Source organism: Mauremys reevesii, linkage group 6 (genome assembly GCF_016161935.1).
Source record: "Mauremys reevesii isolate NIE-2019 linkage group 6, ASM1616193v1, whole genome shotgun sequence".
NCBI lineage: Eukaryota > Metazoa > Chordata > Testudines > Geoemydidae > Mauremys > Mauremys reevesii.
In genome coordinates, this window is record NC_052628.1 from 115,417,351 (window position 1) to 115,437,087 (window position 19,737).

The following is a 19,737-nucleotide window of genomic DNA, read 5'->3' on the forward strand; positions in this document are numbered from 1 at the left end:
AAGTCCTGATTCTTTTGTCTGCCACATTCATGCCTGTTCCTCTCCAGATGAAAATAAGCTGTGCTGTACAACTCACATTAAAAACATATGAAGAATTGGAACTGCATATCTGTGACACATCCCACTATTTCCTTGTCACTTTGCAAGCAACTAAGTATTTTAAAATCAAGTCAAATTAAATCTATGAAATCACTGATAGTAGTTTCCATAACAACATGGGAGTATTGTTCTCATGAATGTATCCGCAGGAATTTTTTCTTGTGCTTACTTTCCAGGGGGCCTTTAAAAGGTGGAAGAAAGTGACCTATTTACAAGAAAACATAATAGAAGTATGCTTGAGATTTAAGGCTCTTTTGACAGTTCTGGTTCTCTTTAATGTATTTGGAATACAGTTCTATATTTCAACAGAATGAAATATGGTAAAAAATGATGGCACAATAATGTTTGGTCAAATCACCCTTTTTCCTCAACAAAGAAATCTCTTTTTATTCACAGCAAAAAATGACATTGGTGCATTAGCGCTAATTATTGGCTTATGATGCTAGGTCTTGCTGCCAGATGCTGGTTAGGCTCAGGTGGATCTACTCATGTCAATTCCATGTGGTTCCTTGCCCTCGGGTTTTCCCCAGGTCTGCACTAAAACAGTTACAAGAATGGGGGAAAATCTTGCAAGCGGGGCATTTTTCTGGTGGTGCTAGATCTTGGTAACCCCTTGGCCTAAATTTGTATCACTAAACATGCCCTGATGCCAACGAGGCAAGGAACTTAAGACAATCTGAGTGCGCATGTACCAATTTAAATACATTTTTTTCATTGCAATCATTAACGCAGTACAACCTCTAATGTGAAGCCAGCTACACCAGTAGAAAGATGTCCTATGGCTCACTGTGACTGACCTAGGGGTATCCAGAAATAAGTGTCATTTTGTCCTCCCCCCCCAGCCTCCAGTGAGAGGGACACTTGCTTATGCTTAACTGCGTATCAGCTCCCTGACACCTCCAGCCTGTTAGCTACCCAGACAATCCCCTTCGGGCTATACCAGCCCTTACTTTGCCTTGCAGGCAGGGCCGGTGCTACCATTATGGCGAACTAGGCGGTTGCCTAGGGCGCCAAGATTTGGGGGCACCAATCAGCTGTTTGGCGCTGCAAGCCTGGGAGGAGAATTAGAGCGGGGGCGGCGTGCTCGGGGAGGAGGCGGAGCAGAGGTGAGCTGGGGTGGGGAGGTGCTGCACAGCTCCTGGGAGCTGTTGTGGGGGCACCTCAGGGTGGACGGGGGCGGGGGGCTGCCGCAGGGCTGGGGGAGGCAGGGCGCAAGGTGGAAGTTTCGCCTAGGGCGCGAAATTTCCTTGCACCGACCCTGCTTGCAGGTTAACAATAGGTGCATGTCCAGACCCCCCTAATCCACTGAACACTCAAAGAAACAGGTTTGCTGTCCTAAGGGATGAGTGTACACACCTGCTTGGGTGATTCAGCACCTATCTGACCATCATAGCATTTAGATATATTTATGGTGAAATCAAGGATACATTTATTATTAAAGGTTCAAGAGTCAAAAGATTGTGAATAAGGATAATGGAAACAAAAGAGTTACATATAAAACAAAATCGTAACACACACTTTCTTGGATCTAAACTTAACAGGCTAGCCTTCTGTTTAAAGAAGTCCTATCTCAGCCAAGTCTTTTGCAACGTCTTCCATCCAGGAAAGCAGAGAGCTCATTTTCATGAATATAAACGTGCCATCCATTTACTTCCTTGATGCAGGCTAAAATGGTGTCTTTTTCCATTCTACTTATATCCCCAAAGTTCATTGTTTTTACTCAGAGCCAGGATAATCGTTGTGGCTTATTTTCCTGGAGATTTCACATCTCCGTTGACTTCGCATGTAGATGGGCCGCCATTGTGTTGGCTTACAATGCTTAATTTACATGCAGAGAGACAGAGGAGCAAACATCTTTTCTCCAACAGAAAACTTGTTTGTCAACTCTGCCTTGATATAGACTTTAAAACACATTTTCAGCATATATACATAACTTCTTCCATTGAATCGCTACATACATTTCACAATAATATGAATGGCCAATGTGACCCTGGCTTTCATTCAAGACCTCAGATGACACTTTTTGGTGAACCAGAATGTACAATCCCAGAATAAGGATATTCTTGTAATCCCCTTGCCAGATGGGATTGAGGGGTTTTTTGGATCACTCTCTCTATACACAAAAGTTAGACGTCTAACTATTCTGTCCTATACTGATATAAGTCACCTTTATATTGGTATAACTATGTGCACATCAGTGTACCTCTATAACCATTTCATACAGAGATACAGAGATATTTGAAGTCAAGCCCTTAAATCAAGCAAAGCACAGGGACATTCTCTTCTTTCCCACGCATATTTCACTGAAATGAATTTAATAATTTACCCTACCCTCCTCTCTTGCTCTTTAGTCCCCTTCTCTATTAGCTGTCACTAGGAAGCTTTTATACAGCTGCATTTGCTGACCCTCCCACCCAAACAAGTCTAGGCTAAATCCTCAAAGAGTTGCCAAGGGGCTTAGCTGGGGAAGTTCCTTCATTGACTTCAGTGAATGCTACACAGCTAAAACCCTACTCAAAGCTCCGAAAAAAGTAAGAGAGAGAGAGAGAGACACACAGACAGACAGACAGTCAGTCTAACATTCCCACCTGTACCACGGAATGATGTGATTTTGGATGCCGAGGGCTATCTTCATCAAGGCCATTCTGGGGCATGAAGATGGGTATGTATTTTTCCAAAAGAGATGTATTTGAGAATCATTTTACTTTTGCCCTTATCTTTGACTCTCTATGGCTGGGCTGAATGTCAGCCTTTCAATTGCTCTGTACTCAGTCTCACTTTTTACTGTATTTCTAAGTGTCTCTTATCACTCACCATGGCATCTCAACCCTCTCTCTCTCTCTCTTGTTCTGTACAAAATATCAAGTTACTTCTCACCATAAAAATTTCTTCAGGGTTTTTTCCCCACATCTTTAACCCTGTAATTCATTTGGGGATGATACATAAAACTTGCTTACTACATACTCCATAATAGATCTTTAAGCAGCATATTCTATTTTAACCCCTCTTTTGTTCTAGGCTCCCAATATCATGCGTATCACTGAGAGAGCTGAGTGTCCATTATGTTCTCCCCTAAATCCACACTGATGTTGATAATAACTCCTTGTTTACAGTGACACAACACTATGTACCTAGATATGAAATACCTCGCACTAGAGACTGTGCCTGCCCAGTAGTTTTGTAATGATACAGCCCTGCACGCAACAGAGTCCCGATCCCGATGGCCGTCTACGGGCAGCAGCATGATGGTCGTAATACCATCAACAGAACACCCAAACCAGATCCCAGTTAAGTTAATAAGAAACTATCAAAAAAGGTATTAGCTTCAGGCAGGTTATTGGATTTTTCTACATACAACACTGCACCACAGAACACAGATATATAACTAGCATTTTTGTGCTTCTGTATTTTAATATTTATTGCCCTTACCATTACACAGCTAATCCTGTAAATGTGGTTATGACCATAAATGTAATTAAAAGTTAGCAGAGCATGGCATTAAGTCCTTGAAATGCTTGTTACATTTATATGTAGAAGATTTCTGTGCTGGTACAATACTTGATTAGGGTGGAGCCTAAAGCAAAGAGCAACGTACACCTCTACCCCGATATAACGCTGTCCTCAGGAGCCAAAAAATCTTACCGCGTTATAGGTGAAACTGCGTTATATCAAACTTGCTTTGATCTGCTGGAGTGCGCAGCCCGGCCCCCCCCCGGAGCGCTACTTTTCCCGTTATATTCAAATTTGCATTATATCGGGGCGTGTTATATCAGGGTAAAGGTGTATTATATTTTACCTACATTATTCGTGATACTTTTGCTTTTGTTGAAAATATTTGTGTTTAGATAAAATCTCGCCTTCTCAAAGCCTAGATTTCATTCTGATTCACCCCCATAATGGGATCATGTTTTGCTTATGACATCACATATTATGATGCCACAGAAATAACTGTGATGTCACAAGTATTACATGACTTCACGATGAGGATCGGTATAAAAAAAAAAACAGTGATAGCCCCTTGGTTTACAAAGAAATACCTTTCTAATTATTCCAGCAGCTCCAGGAGACTCCATCCAAAAATATGCTAGGTACTGTACATATAGTTCCTGCCCCCAAGAGTTTACAATATAAGTAGACATGACAAAGGCAATATTAACATCTCCATTGGGTACAACTGAAACAGAGAGATTAAGTGACTTATCCAAGTCACAAAGGAAGCCTGTGGCAGAGCCTGGGACTGAACTCAAATCTCTAGTCCCAGCGCAGTTTATTAACAAAGACATCATTCCTCCTTAGACCACAATTCCTCTCTTTAATCAATGAGCTAACGTTACAAAGGAGATTCTAAAACAAGTGTGAACAAAAACCAGATATTAAAGTTTTCCCAAGTGATCACGTCCATCTTTAACGTAACCCTACTGACGCTTCTCAAGATTTAGTTAATGTTCTTTTAAGGAACCTGTCCTATTTAAAATGCATTATTGGTTTTCCTCGTTATTAATGAGGGCCCAAGGAAATCATTCTTCCTGCTCAACAGAACTCTGGGGACCTCTCACTTTTGGCCTCATGTCACATAAAGATGTAGTGCAGAGCAACACGTTTAAAGCAGCATCATCATTCTTTTAGATTTAATTGTTTTCTACTACTTCTCTGAAGTTATCCTGAATGCTGCTTTTTCCTCTCAGTCGCACTATTGTTTCCACTGTTTAAACAGATAAAGAGGAGAATCCGAAGCCCTTAGTCAGCCAGAACTCCCATTGAAGTCAATGGGATTGTTATTGGGTGAAGACTGCAGAATACTGAACCCTGCAACCATAACTGAATATCAAGGTTTGTTCAGATGATGAAATTGCCTAATTTTGAGGGGGCTTATCTGGAGTTACACTCTGACAAAGTGAAGCAAAAAAGAGGATACATTTTGCAGAGTATCACAAACTTCTCATTTAAAACATTGTTTAAAAAAAACCCTACAGACTGTTATGCCATCATTTTGGACCCAAATTGCAGTACGATCTTTTTATTAGGATTACAGTCTTCAGGCACCAAATGAGATTGGAGCCCCTTTGAAGCTGTGCAAACAACAGACAGTCCTGCCCTGAAGAGCTTGCAATCTAAATAGAGAAGTCAGAAAAGCCATTATCTCCCTTTTACAGATGTCCTGAGGCACGGAAAGATTTAAGGCCCCTATTCGAAGATATTCAATCCTCATGCAGTCCCACTGAAGTTGGATGGACTACACATATGATTGAAATTATGTATATGGTTAAGTACCTTGTTGAATTGGGGTCTAAAGATGAGATTTACAGATGCACTCGGGACTGATTCAACACTTCCCCCACTGAAGTACGTGGGAGTTTTGTGATTGGTTTCAGTGGAAGCAAAGCTAGGTCCTTATGACAATTCCACCCTAAGAATTCGCCCAAAGCGACACTTGAAGTCTGTGACCTTGGGCAATTGAATGTGAACCCCAGTCCAATGCCTTAACCCCCAGATCACCCTTCTATCTCCCACCTCCTGACAGAGGTGAACGATCTGAACTTTCCATGCCAGCAAAAGAATCCAAGGACAGGAAGGCAGATTTTCTATAGCTGTGATATATTTTCTTAATGCTGTTCGCTTATGATTTAGATGAATGTGAACTTTGCTAATCTGCATTTGTCTTGCTACAAAATTAATTAATGACTTATCCTTTGGAAGGATGGAGTGGGCTGATGTAGAATACTAATTTGCCATAGCAATACAGCCATGAAACATATACAACCCTTGATTTAAAAATACCTTTAGGAGAGAGCGTTTAAAATTCTTGAGATATTGAAAACAAGTATCAACCATTTTGGCACACTGGTAGATAGGAATTATACCAATTGAAGACCTACTGCATTTTTCAGCATATAGTCCAGGGGTGGACAAATTATGGCTCGCGTGTAAGATCCGGCCCACAAGCCATTTTAAGCTGGCCCACGTGCTGCACCACACGGCTCGGCCCCGCTACAGCGGTCTGGCCACGGTGCTGGGTCAGAGCCTCACCATGCGGCTCCCGGAAGCCACGGCATGGCCCTGCTCCGGCTCCTACACACTCCAATGGGAGCTGCAGGGACGGTGCCCGTGGATGGGGCAGCGTGCAGAGCCGCCTGGCCGTGCCTCCACGTGGGAGCCAGAGAAGGGACATTCTGGGAGCCACTTGAGCTAAGTGCTGCTCGGAGCCTGCACCCGCTGAGCCTCTCCCCATGCCCCAACCCCCGTCCCGTTCTACTATGCTACGTTTACAGACGCAGCTGCAGTGCTGTAAGATCTCCCGTGTAGCCACTCTAAGCTGATAGGAGAGAGCTGTCCCGTTGACATAATTAAACCACCCCCAAAAAGTGGCAGTAGATATGCTGGCAGGAGAGCGTTTTCCCCCGACAAAGCAATGTCCACACCGGCGCTTCTGGCGGTGTAACTTATGTCAGTCAAGGGTGTGTTTTTTCATATCCCTGAGCAACATATGTTTTACAGACAAGTGTACACATAGCCAAAGTCCTGTTCGTCACTCACACAGTTTTTATCCCAGGATTAACTGCACCAACTTCAAGGAATTTACCCCTGATTTACACTAGTGTGGGAAGCAATCTGAGTCCAGTGTTTCTCAAATGTGGCCACTTTTCTTGCGGCCACAGCCTCCTGGGCTGTGATGGAGGGGCACAAAACAGTGGCCCCTCTCCCAGGGCAGCCAGCAGCCCTGCCCGCCTCCAGAGACACAAACGCTGGAGGTGCATGTAGATGGTGAATTCCCCACTTTTCCAAGGGTAGGGGAGGCAGGCTTCAGCCACGGAGCTCTGGACTCCAGCCACACAGTGGCTGGCTCTGGTTCCAGGCTTCACCCCCAGGCTAACCACCCATGCCATCGTCCCTGGGCCTCACTGCCTCCTATTAATCTGTCCCAGGGCTTGCCGGGGCTCAGTACATTTTCTGGGAAAAGTGATATTAAGAAACGTACAAATATCACTTTTCACAGCAGAAGACTTACCAGCTAGCAAGTCTTAGGGGAAAGAGAACAAAAAAAGCACCACCAAAAAAAGCCCAAGAAACAACAACAACAAAAAAAGACAAGAACATGCAAAGTGCCTTATTTGTGTTTCTATTCTGTTTAGGTCCAGTAAAGAACAACAACAAATGTAAATTATTTTTATTACTGGAGTCTGAAAAAACCCTACATAAATAAATGACAATGCTTTGGACCTGTATATGTGCATGTTTATTTATTTTTCCTAAAGTTAATCAAGTATTTTAGGAAAAATTGTCAGCGTGGCCACCAGCAAGAGTTGGTGGCTGTGCTCAGAGGCCACCAAATAATTCGTTGTGAGAACTCCTGTGCTAAACAATCTGTTCCACCTTTTATCTAGCTGTGACATTGAGCCCTTTTCCCAGACCTGAAGAACACCTCCATGTTGAAAGCGTCTCTCTTTCACCAGCAGAAGTTGGTCCAATCAAAGATATTACCTCACCCACCTTTTCTCTAATATCCTGGAACCAATACGGCTACACACTGCAAACAACTTCTTATAACCTGGCAGGTGGCATAGCTGAGAACACGCAGACAATCCTGTATATTCATCTGGCAAAGGGAGCAAGATATTCTCAGTGCAAAGTTCTTGACCCATTGTTCTGATAGCCCAACTTTGTTGACCTTCAAGGCCAGCTGCATAGTCTGTTTATCCAGCCTTTCTGCATGGTGTTGGGGTGAATTGGTTAAGTGTGAAGGGTTTAGTTCTTTGTGGGCTATGGAGAAGTATTTTACTGATGGCAATGGGCTGAACTAAATGAAGATGCATGTGTATTTTTAAAGAAAATTGTCCATTCATCTAGATTTGCAGGACAAATCTATTCTTCGGTTATTTTATTGTGTACAATAAATTCCTCTCATAAACCTCCAGTCATTTAATATTCTCACACGTAGTATTGCACCATGCAAATTAAGAAACATTCCATCAGTACAGACTGCTAGCAGAGAGACAGCCAGTAAAATTAATTAATTAATTAAAGAATCTTGGCAGCTTGAACTCAAGTACTGCAAATGTGCAAATTGCTGGTCAGCTGAAGTCAGAGCGGCCCAGCTGCAAATGAACAGTTCAGTATGCTGAAATTTCAAAATCACAGCGAGAATGGTAATAGTAGGGATAACAGTGGATGTTGCATTATGCATGTTACAAAGGCAATTCGTTTCCTGACGAAGCTTGCCACAAATACAGTATCTGTATAGCTTACTAATTCAGAGCTGTGTGTTCCTAACTGCAGGACTGACTTGCTTCAATGTTGGAAAGCTAGACAAAAACTGGAATGAATTAATCCATCCCACTCCCAAAATATACATCAGCTTCTCAAGATTCTAAAGCAAGGTCTTCTCGGTGCTTCCGTTCCTAGGGGCATTTTTAACCCCTTAAGGGGCCTGGTCTTATATTCCTTGTACATGAAATTGAGTGTGCAAAGAAAGCAGAATCAGACTCAAAATGTACACATACAGCTCTTCTTAGTACTGAAGTTGCATATACACTGAGAAAGGGAAAAATCATCAGTTTATACAGAAACCTCCATGAACTACTGCTACTTATCTGTGCTATTAAAAGACACCTACATGGTTTAATTTACTTAAGAGCTCACATGGGTCATCATGTAAAACAATCTTTGAGCAGGTGTTCTAAAACTAATAGGAAATTGTTTTACTGTTTATCTCAAAATGGAGGAGGGGGAAGAATAGCTCAGTGGTTTGAGCATTAGCCTGCTAAACCCAGGCTTGTGAGTTCAATTCTTGAGGGGGCCGCTTAGGGATCTGGGGCAAAATCAGTGCTTGGTCCTGCTAGTGAAGGCAGGGGGCTGGATTCAATGATCCTTCAGGATCCCTTCCAGCTCTATGAGATAGGTATATCTCTATATATTTATATTATATCTGCATTAAAAATTTCCAATTAGTACAGAAATAAAATCAGATGGGGCTATCAAAGTAAAAAATACAGGCTGACACACAGCTGTGCAATGAAATTAAACAAAAAACTCACCCATGCACTGACTTTTCAAGAATGTGCACAATGAATGTTAAACAAATATCTTAAGTGTCCCAGTGCTTCATTCTCAGCTGTGTGTAGTGACTTAAAACATCGTGAGCTAGTAAGATATGAATCAACTCGCACTCATTTAAAAAAAAATTAAGCAGCCTTATAGAGCCAAGGCAGTTGAGTCAACACAATATAATTGTGGAAATGAAATAAATCCCTATCAGCTATGCAAAACCCTTGCAAAGCACTCACCAGACATGAATATCAATGGGCATACCTGAGCTATGAGATAATGCTAGAATCCAGCATTTCATTACAATGCTGAAATGTTAATCACGTCTCAAAATAAAAACACTTCCCTTTCACTAGCAGACTCAGGGAATTCATTCAAACAAGTTACTGCCTTAACATACATTTTCTGCGGTTGATAAGTGATTATGGCTGAAACCCAACAAGGCTTTACACTGCTACTGCTCATTCTGGCCACTGATTAATTCCATTAAGTAACTCAAGTGGTTGCTCATACACAGTGGCTCTTAACCCTCCTACACAGACATCGGAATAACCTTCAAAAGTGCCACACAAATAGGGGATGAAGTAGTGGGGGAAGTCTATATTACAGTAGTGTTCAATTAAACCCTCAACATTTCAAATCTGCAACAAGTGTGCTGTGTTATTTCACAATGACCCAGGGATGGCATAATTTGCCAAGCAGATAAAGATAGTTTGGAACACTTGAGAGAAATAACCTAATTCGAAAAGCTCCCAAATTATCATGGGTGCTACCGAGATTTCCCATCCGATAATTAACTCATTGCCTCCCAGTGACCTTTGTACCTACATGTGCAAATATTATTCATCTGTTCCCAAGAGCCCCCTGGTCTTTCGTGGAGGAGGACTGCTAAGAATTCCCACGGATTTCCATTTAAGGCTTTTCGGAAGTTCAAAGGAAGCCGGGGCGCGGAGAAAAGATTGAAGGGGTCCTGCTAGCTCGGCGCTGAAAAAGGGAGGCGAACTGAACTGGGATTTGCAGCTTCCCAGAGAACAGAGTGGGATCCGCTCCTTGCAAACGCCGGTACTGAGCATGCAGAGGATGTGCGGGGACTTGAAAGGAGGAACTGCGGGGGGGACCCCCAGTGGGAAAGCGCTGTGCTGTAGCCGTAGGAGTGAACTCCACGGGATCCTTGCTGCATGGATTTCATTAGCTAACCTCCCCCACGGGCTACACCCTCCAGCCCTTTAAAACACTAATAAAAATAGCTGACTGGTGAGTGCCCGCAGCAGCAGCGAAACGCGCTGGTGCAGATTAATAGCAGGGAGCGTTTGACATTCCGCACACATGGAGGGTTCAGCCACTGGCGGCTCCCCTCTCTCCACCGCATCGAGCCGTGCCCCTGGCCCCACACCTCTCAGCTCAGCTCTGCTCCCCCGGGAAGCCCCCACCAGACTCCTCCTCGCAACTGCCCCCGGCCCTCCATCGCCACTCAGCGATCGCCCTCCTATGGCCGAGCCGAGCAAACAAAAACTGCCCCTAAACAGAACCTCCCCTCCAGCCCAAACCGAATCAGCTTCCCCCCAGCAGCGGGGAAACAGCCCCCAAGGGTGCCTGCCTGCCTTCCTCCAGCCCAGCCCAGCCCCACTCCCCCCCGCAGACCCCACTTGCACCACCCCCCTTTCCCCTTCCAGGCAGAGCTGGAGGTCACAGCCAAATGCAGCCCGCGGAACTTCCCCTCGCTTAAGCCGCGCAATCTTTGCACCCCAAAGCCCGGCGCTGTTTATTCCCCCCGCCAAGACGGCCCCTGCGCTGCTCATGAACCCCGGAACACAACCCCTCACCCCAAGCCCCCCAATATCCAGCCCGCGCCCCCTCCCCGCCACAGCGGCCGCCCCCCAAGGCCCAGCTTGCAATGCCCCCGCGGCACGGAGTCCCGCGCCCCGCCACCCTCCCCGCGTGCGTGGGGCTGCAGCGGCCCCTGGGGCCAAGCCCAGCTCCCACCCTGGGGCACCTCGCGCCCGCCCCCCGCGCGCACCCGGGGGGGGGCGACTTACCCGGGTTGCAGCGACCGCCCCGGTCCCCCCGCGGCGAGGCTGCGGGCTGCAGCGCCCGAGGTGCCCCCGGAGGCTCCGGCTCCAGCCCCGCAGCTCCCGCGGCGCTCCGGCTCCGGGAAGCCCTTCAGCGAACTGCGGCAGCCCCCTGCGCGCCGGGGGTGGGCGCGTCCCTCCTTCCCTGCCCCCGCGGCCGCTCACCCGCTGCCGCCGCCTCCCCCCGGTCCCTCCTCCGCGGCTGCCCAGCCAGCAGCCTCGCTGCGCCGGCGGGGCGGAGGGGAGGGGAGCGGAGCGCGGGCTCTGCCGCCCGAGCACGCAGCAGCCGGGCTGAGGCGACGCCACCCGGCTCCGGTTACAGCAGCTTGCTGGCCACTAGCCCCGCCGACCCCTCCGGGGGCTGGCAGCGGGGCAGGGCAGGGCCTGAGGCTGGGACGAGTGGCCAGAACCCGGGCTAGCGGGGCCTCCTGGCTGCTAGTCCTGGTGGCGATGGGGGGGTGTGTGTGTGACCAGACAGCCAATGTGAAAACTCAGGACGGGGGTGGGGGGTAATAGGAGCCTATATAAGAAAGAGACCCAGAAATCGGGACTGTCCCTGTAAAATCAGGACAGCTGGTCACCCTAAGGGGGAGATGCCTGGGCAAAGGTCAGGGTTGCCACTCAATGCTGGCGCTCAAGGGGAGAAGGCAAATCCATGCCCCCGTGGCTGGGAAGTCTCAGGCCAGGGCTGCTGGAGGGTGGAAGAAAGTCCATGAAGCTGTTAGATGTGATTTAAACCTAAATCCTACCCTAGAGTCCTGCTGACACAAGATTTTTGCCGCAGTGAACGGTGCTCCCCCCTCTGTCTGCATCCAGCTCTTGGCCCTTGTTTTATAATTAGGATATGGCTCCGCTGTACCCCACATATGAATATACTCACAGGTCTAGTCCACACAAGTGCACACTACTGCAACTTCCCTGCTCCCTGTCCCAACCCGATGGAGCGATCTGGGTGTGGTTACTCATGCTGCAATCACACGCTGCCCCAAAGAGCACCCTAATCACACCCTGTGCCTGCAGCACAGACAGACCCTTAGTTTTCTTTGGGACACAGACCAGCTTTTTGTTCTGCATTTGTACTGTGCCGAGCATAGGGGGGTGCTGCTCTAGGGCTGAGGGTCTTAGGTACTAATACTAAATATACTAAATTGCAGCATGAGAATACATCGTGGGCGGGATTGATCCTGTAGGCCCAGACCTGAGGAAGCAGTAGTTGAACTGCACCACTCCTGAAGGCACCTTGACTCATATATCCCTGAAAGTAGCAGTTCCTCCCCTGCTTTCTTCTTGCTGTGGGAAGGAACTGCAGAGTGGGAAGTTGTGAATGACCCAGCAGTAAATTACATCTCTCCCCTCTCCCATCCCCATCCACCTGTGCTGGCAGTGAATGGGACAGATAGAACCAAGCCTGTTCCTCTCTCTGCTCACCTGATTGCAGCAGGAAGCAAGCGGGCACACAGTCCCTGCCTACTCCTTTCTGCCTGGATCAAAGGTCTGGATAGCTCACACAGGTTTATAAGAGGAGGTCTTACCCTCCCTTACTCCCTTGTATAGCTGTGCAGGCCAAGTTATGACGTGCATAGGCACATGAGGATCACGGACAAAGATGATGTTGGAGGAAGATAGAAGAGAAACATCAGATGTTGCCAACTGTCATGACTATATTACAAAGATTTGGTGTTTTTCTTAACACTGCAGCTGTTGGGATCATAGAATCTCAGATTTCATAAAAAAAACAACACCAAGTAAAGTAGTAAGTTGCTAATCCTTGCGGTTGGAGAGAAAAGCTTGACAACATGATGCAAGTGTGCCCTAAAGGCTTGGAAAGCAGAAGGTGAATAAAAAGAACTCAAAAGAAAAGTGTGACCTTTATAAGAGCTGAAGATGCTGCAACTCCAAAGAGATTAACAGATATTTCTGAATCTTCAGTACAGCACCCCAGCCCACCCCCATTTTACTGCCCCAGTACTGAATTAGATTAAATTGTACAAGTGCAACATGGAGTTTTGTTTTATTAGCAGAAGCAATATAGCAAGTAACCCTGATGCTGTTTCGATATTTTACTCCTTACAGCAGGGAAGCGTTTAATTAGTATTAATGAAGCAGGGCACAGATAATACACCACAGAGGAAATCAAGTGATATTTCAGCACGCATATTTCAAATGAGTTCTGCCTATTGTTTTTAATTTGCATTTTTAACAGTTACAACAGCGGAAGAAAATGATGTCTTAAAATTTTGGTTTTAAAGATGCATTTTGTTAATATTATACGCCTTGCTTGCAGAGATTCAGATAACTGCCGTAGCTGACGCTAAAGGCAGGAAGAAGAGATGACTCTTTGCCAGATTGTAACCAATTCTAACTTTTTCTTGGAAAGCAAATGAGAATTTTGCCTGACAAGTGAATGAGGACATCAATGCACATTGTCCCAAAAGTGCCTTGAAAGGTAAGAAGAATATATAATGTCTGCAAAATTAGTCCAGTGGTCAGCAAGGGCAGATTTTTTTTCTTAAGTGACTTTTTTTCCACAGAAGCCTCATGCCTACTTTTGGTCCTTCAGGGTTTCGGAAGAGATGTAGCACTATCCCTACTATTGTTCTCCCTTAAATCAGTGGGCATTTTACAGGCCCAGATAATGCTGATTTGCAAGAAACATTGGCTTTCCTCATTCCTGTATGCTTTTGGAAAGGGATCTTGAGACCCCCATCCTGCACTTGGTGAGAGAGAGGCTGGGGCAGTCCTATGGAGCATCTGCCTGAATGCCCTGGAAGCGCATCCTCTGTGGAGGTCTCCAAACATGGAGGATTTTCTTATGGATATTGGGATATCAGCAAATCATGCCTACCTGCCCAATGTATAGGGATGGGGAAAATCTCATTTTGCTTCTGACACGATACTCCCATAGAAGTGCCCCAAATTAAAAGTAGCATGGCTTTTTGCAGCTTTTCCCACAGAAGGGATGATTCAGCCCTGAGTAAGGACTGTAGGATTTAGCCCATTTTCAATAACATCACATGCTCAGGCAGAGGTGATACGTGGGGGGCAACATAGGGGATCAGATGCTCTCCCCCGCCCCCCAGATATGCTGCTTGGCATAGACTGAGCATGCATAGTAACACTGCTGAAGCCAGCTGCCCTCTCTGCCCCCGTGAATGGGCACACACACACTATAGGCAGGCCTGGGTCATCTCTGCTCTTAGGGAAATCAGATCACAGTAGATCTTGGACATCCTAAGTCAATGGGAACTACAGCTACAAAACCTCCATTAATTCTATGAGAAGAAAGGGCTTCCTTTTAAACACATAACAGTGCTTACTTCTACTCACTTTCTCTCTGCCACATCAGCTGATCTAGGTCATAATCTACCTGTCGTCAGCTGCGGCCTCAGCCACTGGTAGAAACAGAACTGGAACATTTACTGACTTAGTAACAATGATTTCCTCGACTTGGGCAGGGTGAAAGACAGAGGAAGGAATGGCAAAGGAAGTGAGAAAGGGGGAAAGCTAGGGTGAGCAGACGTCCCAATAAAATCAGGACCATCCCAATATTTGGGTGGTTGTTCCGTGTCCCAACCAATCTTTGGTCGGGATGCAACTTGTTCCCCATATGTTGCTCCACCAGCAACTCTGTTTTTTTTTTCCTCTCCACCAGCAGATCCCCCCCCCCCCCCAATGTGTCCCAATATTTTCTTCATCTCATCTGGTCACCCTAGGCAAAGCAGAAGTCATATCCCTCCTCCATCCTGGCAGTTAGTGGCCCACACTGCCATGCCGCAAGATTGAAATCTTGACATGACTCTGAGCCCTCCCTTCAGTAACAATGGAAACATTTAGTGACACCACAGGAGTTCAGTGAAACACATTTTGTTCACATGTACAATGATTACACCAAGACTGTACCTTCAGTTTTGAACAATTCTGCTGGGCAGGCAGGCATACCCTTAAACTGGGGAATATGTTGGGAACATCTCAAAGGAAGAAATTCTTTCAGTACAACTATTGTAGGGCCCAGTATTGGGCTGAATACCCAAGGATGGGAAAATGCCCTATTTATGACTCATGTGGTCATGGAAGGCCCTGTATGCTTTGGATGAGTGTGCGGGGCAGCACTGTTCTGCAATCTTCATAGTAGCCAGGGAAGTGCCCTAATGCAAGAGTGCATTTCCAATCAGGTCTGGGGAGGAGTGGATGTCAGAGACTTACATGGGAGAGGGTGCACACCACCCCCACAAAGGCTGCTGCATCCTTGACTGTGATCGAGTAGCTGTAGTGAGCTGTTGTAATGATGGGGCATTGAGTCTCGGTTTACTTCTCAGTAAGGAGCAGGGACCTCTTTTCTCATGTCTTCTCCCATTACAAAAGGAAAGGAAACGTGGCAATGAAATGTGATGCCTTATCTGTTCGTCTCCATCCTCAATTTTCATGAAGAGGAGGAACAGGTTTTTCTTGTAATGCAGATTAAAGTCTTAAATTAGCTGCCAGAAAGTTGGCAATTAGAATCTCCCCCCCACCCCAAGCTCAGACTGATATGGTGATAATTTGAGTGAAGGAACACAGTTTTGCAGTGCTATGGATATGAAAGGAAAATGGAACTCCTGCGTGTTCTCTGTGCATTCCCTAAGAGCCCAATGAATTCAGTGATCCAGTCAGTTAGTTAGCATAAGTGCTGTGAGAAATCTGGAGGTCACATTCAGAAGTGCTTTATATTCAACACAAGTGTAGACTGCTCAATATTACAGAGAAGCATTATGGTCTGATGGATACAGAACAGGTGTGGGAGGCAGGAGCCCTATTCCTGGCTCTGTCATTAACCTACTACATGACTTAAGAAGAGAGAGTGACTTTCCTTGTCTATTGAGATATAAAAGACAGTCCCTGCCCTGAAGGAATTACAACTCCCACCTTTTCATGCTCTGTGTGTGTGTGTGTGTGTGTGTGTGTGTATCTATATCTATATCTATATCTATGTTCCATTCTATGCATCTGAAGAAGTGGGCTGTAGCCCACGAAAGCTTATGCTCAAATAAATTTGTTAGTCTCTAAGGTGCCACAAGAACTTCTGTTCTTTTTGCAGATACAGACTAACATGGCTGCTACTCTGAAACATATCCATCTTACTGCATGTTTGTGCATCACAAAGCCTGATCATGCAGCCAGGTACAAGTGGTCCCATTGACTTCAGTGTTGGGGGTGGGGGTAGTGAACCCATCAACCATCAAGTTACAAACCTAATCTTTACACATCCACATGCTGTAGTTAACAGTCCCAGAGTGGATAACTATTCATAGTGGGATCCACCAGAATGAAGTTACTTTATTCTGCACTTGACGTCAACATGAAATCATTTTTCCCAGAAGGCAGTCCCACCATTCGGCCCTCAGCTTCCCTCTGCCTCTAGAGCAAATAAGCCAGCCAACCAACCCACCCCAAGAAATCTATAACACATGATGTGGCATGATACGAGTTTTACTGCACCTTGTTTGGGAACAATTGCATACCTCACTCATGGCAATTCCCAATTTTGGGTAGTGCAGTCATCACACATCCATGGCAATAAAAGTTATGTAAATCTCTGCACAATTCCATTCCAGCCTATGCTCTGACTTCTTCTACGCCTCTGTCACTCTGTTTCCTTCCTCCAGTGTTGACTTTGTATCTTTTATGCCATTCCTGTCCCCGAGAACCAGCAATTTCCTCTTCAGCCAACAACCACCTCCCTCCATCCTTCCAAGCCTGCTTCTTGCAAGAACCCATCCTATGCTGATGTCACTGAGATGTCTCCATCTTCTCTCCCCAGTCCCATGTAGCATACATGCCTAAACTAGTCTGCAAGCTCTCTGTGGGAAGAAGTGAATTTGTGGTAGAGTTTTGAGTTACCACCTACCTAGATAGCACTATATAAGCACAACAGCATATCACACCGTACTGCCACATATTACAAAACACACACCACCTCTCCAGCTTGGGCAAGGTATTCACAAACGTCAATATTTCGCCAGTTCTGTGCTATTACACATTGTTCCTCTGTCTAATCAGCTCACAAGAGATTTTAAAAAACATTTTTAAGAGAGAAGTTCAGTAGCTTCTCTACACTATATAAAATATATTGTTACAATAAGTATCAATAGTTTGTGGACAGAGGAGCTTATTCAAAGCCCAATGGAAGTCTTTCCATTGACTTCAGTGGCTCAAGTCCCTATTGAAACAGAGATGGTGGATTTCAGTCACTAATCACTGGGCGGGGCGGGGGAGGGGAGGAGAGAGAGAAGAAAAGATGTAATATAAAGTTGTCTACAGGGGATAAAGCAATGTTGTCCTGGAGCAGCCAAAGTGCGTTAGGCTTTCTGGTGCAAAGGCAGCTCTGGAGCCTGCTTGTACTTCCCAGCAAGGAAATGCTGGGGGTGGCTGTTTTTTCCCTCCTTCCCTCCCCTCCCCCCACCACACGCATCCAGTCCCCTCAGGGTTTTTGATATTTGAAAGTGCTGGAGTATAATCAGTCACCAACCCCTACTACTGCAGGCAAAACAAAAGCAGTTTATTACCATTATCATAAACTCTTGTAGAAGGGGAAGAGAATGATGGATTAGAGACACATTTAAAGCAAATGGTTATAAATGAGAGAGACTTGAAAGATAAGAGTCTTAGCCTGACAAATGGGTGAGGTAAAATATTTTATTGGACCAGCTGCGGTTAGTGAGAGAAGGTTGTGAGCTTACACAGAGCTCTTCTTCAGGTGTGGGAAAGGTAGATACCCTAAGGCCTGTTGTAGACGGACAAGTTAGGTTGGTCCAGCTACAGCGCTCAGAGGTGTGAAAAAATCCACACACAGCCCTTGGTGTAGTTAACCCCACCGATGCAGATAGTACTAGGTCAATGGAAGAAATCTTCTGTTCATCTAGCTGCCGCCTCTGAAGGTGGATTAACTATGTGGATGGAAGAACCCCTCCTGGAGATGGAGGCAGTGTCTACTATACTAAAAAGTGCTACAGCAGAATTTTAAGTGTAGACAAGCCCAGAGTGTCACAGCTAAATACAAAGTGGAACAGACTGTTAATTAAATTTGCTTAACATGTTGCAAGACACCATTCATGAGGTTGGGATGGGAGGGAAGAGGCGTTTGAAGAGAGAGAGATTTGGGAAAGATTTCTGTCTGGATGGGATCACCATCCAGTATGGGTTGTAATTGTTTAATGAGATCCTCTGTGAATTCCAGTGACAATTTGAGGTGTGGGGTCTTTTTTCCTTAAAGCAGGTTCTCTGAGAGCATTTGGGTGTCTCGTTCCATATGTGATCTGCTTTTTTGAGGAAGCGGCCTTGTTTAGTGAAGACTGTTTTGAGTGTGACATTGCATCTTGGACTGCCTCAGAGCATATTCTGTGTATAGAAGATTACCTCACCCACCTTGTATCTCTAACCCTGGTACCAACACAAATACAACTCTACTTAGATTGCAATTTCTGTGGGGCAGAGACGGTCTTGTTATGATGTATATTTACAGCACTTAATACAATGAGGCACTGATCCCTAATTGGGACTGTTATGTGCTCTCAGTATAAATAATGAGAGTTGAGTTATTGACTGGACTAAGATGGTGGTTCCAAGATTAAGGGTCACCCTGAGGGAAGATACAGGTCACAGATATAATTGAAAGGGGCAGTTATGGAGCTTTGGCAGGATCAAGTAGGGAAAATTACAGGAAATGAAATGAGGGGCTTGTAGGAACTAACAAACTTCAATTGACTTGAAGCATAAGCTATTGCCTCTATTTGGTGTAAAAAGTGAGGGGAAGCTACTTAGAGGCTTTGAAGAGTTGGGATGTGATTAGAGTAGCACAAAAGAGATTTGAGAGGAGGTTGCAGTAGTCAAGGTGAGAAGGTCCTCCTCAGTGATCAAAATGGGGAGGAACAGGTGGATTTTGGAAGAGGTATAGCAGAAAAACTGGCAGGCTTTAAAGCCAGAATGTGGGATGAGAAGGAGAGTGCATTTATTAAGTTAAGACAATGGCTAGGCTGAGGAACAGGGAGGTTATCAAGTCAACAGCAGTGACAGAAAAGAGAAAAGGAGAAATAAATACAGGTGTGACATAGGATGCGGGGGGGAAGGAGGAGTTTATTCTGTGCCATTTTAATTTTGGCATGGTGGTAGGGCATCTAGGAAGACAGAGGCAAGGGGAGATGAGGCTGAATGGAAGGGAAGAATATGGGGTGAAGCGCTAGATCAAGAATTCATTAATATAGGGGTGATAGGCAATAGCTGAAGTAGTGTGACCAGATGAAGCTGGCCAAGGATAGAGTGCAGAGAGGAAAGGAGATAGTCAAAGAGAAAACCCTGAGACACCCCAACAGGCTGGAGGGCCAGAGGAGAAGGAGACAGACAGAAGTTGGAGGTAGGCCTTTAAAATAATGTACATGTGGCTGCATAATAGACCATTCAGACAACATTTGAGGTGGATGAGCTCAGATTCCTGCCTGTGTAGAGGCATTGCTCACCTTTACATTGCTCAGACAGAGGGTAATGGAGCCTGTGC

General features: G+C 45.6%; 1 protein-coding gene across 6 annotated transcripts in view; it reads right to left on the minus strand.

Moving 5' to 3' along the window:
* PALM2AKAP2 (PALM2 and AKAP2 fusion) overlaps positions 1–19,737 on the minus strand; it is a 771,069-nt gene that overhangs the window by 145,272 nt on the left and 606,060 nt on the right. Inside the window, exon 1 of one of the 6 annotated variants that reach the window (XM_039543352.1) lies at positions 11,178–11,342. The exons of 3 other annotated variants lie outside the window; for them this stretch is intronic. The gene's annotated coding sequence lies outside the window, so the exon portion shown is untranslated. Of the gene's footprint in view, positions 1–7,578; positions 7,665–11,177; positions 11,343–19,737 lie in introns of those variants that run through there. 2 more of the 6 variants (XM_039543353.1, XM_039543354.1) reach the window with 2 other exon arrangements.